The sequence below is a fragment of the Brienomyrus brachyistius genome, chromosome 2, assembly GCF_023856365.1.
Source record: "Brienomyrus brachyistius isolate T26 chromosome 2, BBRACH_0.4, whole genome shotgun sequence".
In the NCBI taxonomy this organism is placed as follows: domain Eukaryota; kingdom Metazoa; phylum Chordata; class Actinopteri; order Osteoglossiformes; family Mormyridae; genus Brienomyrus; species Brienomyrus brachyistius.
The window spans coordinates 5,576,483-5,582,173 of record NC_064534.1 but is presented as its reverse complement, the minus strand read 5'-3'; positions in this window follow the sequence as shown (position 1 = coordinate 5,582,173).

The window sequence follows — 5,691 nt, the reverse complement described above, 5'->3', positions numbered from 1 at the left end:
CTTCACCTTTACTTTTTTTGACAGGTGACATCATGGATGATATTATTTTTTCTTATTCAGTAACTTTTTGCATAATTGATGTTATTTTAGGAAACATTTGCTTGACTCCCTCCCTCTGTTTTCAACAGCCAAAGTCCAGCAATAGCACCAAAACATGGTGTAAAACGTATTATGACAGGCCAGGGGTGTTTCTAGCTACTGAAAACGGATCTGGGGATTTTTTTCTGAAAGAAGATTGGCATAGGGGTGAAATACTCAGGGCTAAAATACTCGGGGATAAAATACTCGAGGCTAAAATACTTGGGGATAAAATACTCGGGGATAAAATACTTGGGGATACAATACTCAAGGCTAAAATACTCAGGGATAAAAGACTCAGGGATAAAATACTTGGGGATAAAATACTCGAGGCTATAGCATAAAATTAGGACTGTTACCTTTTAACAGATCTCCTGTCCACCGGCTCCATCTTCTGCAGGCTTATTTGTGTATCTTTTTAATGCAAGGAACTAATATCTTGCAAATTATATTTAGACCTGGTGTATGACAGTATACATACAAGTCAATACAATGTTTATCTTGCAACTAAATTCTAAAAACATCTACAAACTGTAAGTGTGTATTCTATATATTTCATATTTCAAACACATGCATTTATAAAATGCATACATGTCATCCTAGATCCAGTGAAACAATGAGGTAGGCGATAGAAAAACTGTCAAATTCACTGAAAAAGTGAGCTGTCAATCAAAATGGACAGCAAAATTGGTTAAAAACCATGAGACTTCATACATATGAAAATGCATAAGTACATAAGGCCTATCATTGTATTCCAGTTTGAAACTGGTCAGTATAAAATAAAATAAAATCACAGGACTTTCTCTGCTGTTAATTATTCTTCCAGCAAATGCAAAATATTTGTAGATTGGCTGGCTGTGGGAAGGCGTTTCCCCGAAAATGGGCTAACTGGCCCACAGGGTGTCGAAAACACACAAGCGCAGATGAATTAGGATCTGTGTAACTTTGATAACATGTAATAGTACCATAATAGTACCATCGTTCCTTTTCTAGAGATTACACTAGTACCTTTCAATAAACCAAAATGGATTTTTGTAAAATGCATCATAAACACACAACCATACATTACAGTCATGCGCGATCACGGCGAGGTCTCCCTTTTTCAGCGTGTAATTTGTGATATATAGAGCAGACGTGCGGGGCTCTGTTGCAGGTGCCCTCTGAAGCACGCAAAGGAGCAGTTGAGCTCGACCAGGCGTCTGGCGAAACGGCGTGGGGGGCTGACCAGTAAGCGCTTGCGTGTCAGGCGGCAGTAAACGCCGTGTGTCTGACAGCAATTAAGCATTTCCCTGCAGAAGACGGCCTCCCGTTCTGGGGAACCCTGGTTCTGTACGATGAGACCTGGGTACACGGACCTTGATAACGTTATGCCATCAAGGTACATTCTTCTTAACGTCTATCAATAAATAGCACGTAAGCGAATGTGAAGGTGGTATACGAATTAGCCAGCTGCAAAATCACCGCTAGGTGTCACTAACAAACAAGTGTGATTTCACGATTTTATAAAAAGATGCATTATTTTGATGAAACCCATCTCAGAGTAACAACATTCAGATATATTGCACGAGGAAACTGCGAAATGACGTGATCATTAAATCGAGTAAGGCATCGTCATTTAAATAAAGCAAATTGTCTGAAAAATCATCTTACTGCTCATTGTGAGAAGTTTAGTGTTCAGTGTAAACAGCTCATCAGTATCAATTTTCCATGAAACAATTGGCCGAGATGTTTGTGTTTGCAGAAGTTACGCAGTTTTTAATGGGAGACGTAATGAAAATTTCAATTACTTTTATTCCCTTTCCTCTCACCATTCATCACTGAGTGACTCATTTGCTTCACAGTAAACCCCAGAACACACACACCAATAAAGTTTCTTATTTACCTTCAGATAAACACAAGGTTTTTCTTTTTTTTTAGGTCTGACGTATTAACTTGACTTAATGAAATTGCAGAAAATGTGCAGGCCAGATGAATATCTTTATTAAGCATTTTGAGTGGTTTGCTTATACTAGTGAACTCATTGTAGGTCCTCTGAGTTTAGACTCTGTACTTTCACAGTTTGTTACGCAGTCAGTACCCACCTTGCACACGCTGCCACACGTGGTCTATCGCAGGTGTGTGCAAGTTGTATGTGGGTATCTGAGGAGGTTAATGCCCCCATGGTGTCATGGCACCTCAAATCAGTCTGTTGTTTGTAACGTCACTTGACAGGTTGCAGAGTGCAGGTGACTGAAACATCTGTGTGTACCAGTGAGACTGGAAAAGTACAGCAGCAGTGTGAATAGTCTGTGCATCGATCGGGCCATAATGCTACAGTGCCGCCTGCCTGACAGCAGCAGTGTGAATGGTCTGTGCATCGATCGGGCCATAATGCTACGGTGCCGCCTGCCTGACAGCAGCAGTGTGAATGGTCTGTGCATCGATCGGGCCATAATGCTACGGTGCCGCCTGCCTGACAGCAGCAGTGTGAATGGTCTGTGCATCGATCGGGCCATAATGCTATGGTGCCGCCTGCCTGACAGCAGCAGTGTGAATGGTCTGTGCTTCGATCGGGCCATAATGTTACGGTGCCGCCTGCCTGACAGCAGCAGTGTGAATGGTCTGTGCTTCGATCGGGCCATAATGCTACAGTGCCGCCTGCCTGACAGCAGCAGTGTGAATGGTCTGTGCATCGATCGGGCCATAATGCTACAGTGCCGCCTGCCTGACAGCAGCAGTGTGAATGGTCTGTGCATCGATCGGGCCATAATGCTACAGTGCCGCCTGCCTGACAGCAGCAGTGTGAATGGTCTGTGCTTCGATCGGGCCATAATGTTACAGTGCCGCCTGCCTGACAGCAGCAGTGTGAATGGTCTGTGCTTCGATCGGGCCATAATGCTACAGTGCCGCCTGCCTGACAGCAGCAGTGTGAATGGTCTGTGCATCGATCGGGCCATAATGCTACAGTGCCGCCTGCCTGACAGCAGCAGTGTGAATGGTCTGTGCATCGATCGGGCCATAATGCTACAGTGCCGCCTGCCTGACAGCAGCAGTGTGGCTTCAGGCCACTGCCACCTTTGAGGATTATCCTTGCTGTCCTTGCATCTTTCACCTCGAGTCTAATCCCTGTCTGATTATTGCAGCACCTCAAAAAAAAAAAAATCAACTGCAGATGAAAATGATTTACATCCAATATCTGAATGTAAAAAGACAACAAGCGAACAATCAAATCGTTTGTGAACCAAAGTATTTAAACCCCTGAATGTCAGTGAGCATAAAGAACGAACCATTCTTGCCTTTCACCGGTGCCTGATAAAATTTAAATAACATTTTCCAGGACCTTTGAACCCCCTTCAGTTCTCTTACAGACTGAATAGAACGCTTGTTGCATTGTAGCTACGTTTGTTTAGACTCAACGTATAAGTACGCCAACTGCAAACTTAAGTAATTCATTACTTGTGACTAGTGAATAATTTGAAGTTGTCTATCAGAAACGTGGAGATACCATAGCTGTTACTCACGAGAACTTTAATTGATGTTGAGCAACATTTACGGGTGTGTGCCATTCGTCAGCAATAGCCAAATATTTGTTTCGAAACATGAATTCCAAATATATTTCCCTATATTCCTGTTTGCTGGAGGGTTTTAGTCAACATTGGCAAATGAAAAAAAACTTTGATATATCATGTCAACTGACAGCTTGGTTTTCAGACTACTTCAATCCCCTACTCACACTTCCAATCTCAGATTTTCCAAGATCTAAGATGTTTACTTACTCTCTTGCATATGATTTTGATCCACATACACACATTTTGCCAAAACATGTAAGAGCATCACAGCCTATCAATGTCAGCATACAACTGAAAAGTCAACTCCACTCACAGTCTGCATGTCACACCGTGGTCCTGAGGGAACATAACGACAGGGTGCTACAGAACATATATTATCTTATCGAGGGTACTGTGATTGTGTTTTTGTTGGGGGGGGGGCTTAAGCTCCCTCGGGTGAAGGAACAGGAGCTGCTGACTGACACTAAACCGTCTGCTGGAAAGCATGACGTTGCAAACCACGGGCAGGAGACATTAAATTAGTATAAGGAGCATTAATGTGAAACACACTACTCTCGATGAACCTGACAGATGGCTCCAATTACGTGAACACTTTAATAGATTTAAAAGAGCAGTATCCATAAACCAGCCCATTTTATTGGATTAACAAAAAAAAACAACCTGTTTTGCGAAAAAAGAATTATATAAATACACAAATTTATCAGACCTGTAGCCTGAGCAATGGAGAGTGGTGCAATACACACAACTATTTATAGGCAATAACAAAAAAACGTTGCGTATACCTTCTGTCTGTACGTCCGAATAAAAAATCATTTTAATAATAATGATGGAAATGCAACGCACTTGCCTCATGTCTCACGTCTGACTTTTGCAATGTAAAATTGCCCCAGTTGCTATCATTAGGAATTTGATATACGCAGAAATAAACAAAGACAGAGAAAAGATCTGTCTAAGAGATTGGACAAAAATGGATGCTTATGACGTCTGGCAAATTAATGGTTTTAACTGTAGGCAGCATGCTAGCTCACGCACATATACGTAAATTATACCAGCCGCAAACTAAGCAGTCCTTTAAAACTAACATGAATAAGACATTGTTACTTGTCTGTAGAAGTTTCTGGGTGAGTCATTTTCCCTCCGTTACGTTAATGAGCCAGAATAAATACAGCCTGGCCTTCTTAACTGTTTTTCAACATTTATTTATGTTAGCGACCCCGTCCAGTCAGTACCGAGTAATATGATAATACGTTTTTCATGGTATCGCATCAGTTACAAACAGAAAACAACTCGTCTGTTTGTTGTAAACATGGGGCGTTTCTTCATACGCGAATCGCAGAAACCATCAATTAACAAAGATGTTTTCTGTGCGTCCCAATCATTCAGCTACTCAAATAACAAGCACGAACTGTTAAGCAACAATACGCCACCTACAGTAGCGTATGGAAGTATGGTATTCCACCACTTGGGGGCGCTACACAAAAGGCTTTCGGTTTGTCTTTCGCAAAGCACTTTCGCGTAATGAGGTTCGAGATTTTTTATTTTTCAGGTTATTTCTGAATCTTACGTCGTACCTGAGAATCTAAATAAAATGTATGCCCGCGATGAACATGGATCATATTTCAGGCTCTCATATTAACAATTATATTTTTAATTAAAAACATATAAATATATGAATGTTCGTGCTTTTGTTGTTTCCCGGACAATGCTTTGATGGTTGCATTTTACAGACTCGCTTTCAAACAGAAAATATTTAATGAAAAACGTCCATCAAGGTAGAACCCTTTTATAATCTTATTAAGGAAATTAACACACTTGTGTCTTTTGTTAATTACTGGTCTGGATGAATACTCATGCACTTTCACAAGATTCCCAATATTATGTTTAATTTTCCAACAACGGTAGAGCTGCACCCAGTACTTCGCAGCGAGCACCATTTAAAGGAAGGGAAAGTTGAAATTCTGCGGCCAGACAGCGAAAGGAGGCGTTGTGCCTTTAAGAAGGAGGCGGCGATTGTGCTATGACGTAGGAATAATAATGAGGAGGATGCTTCAAAATTGCAGCCCGG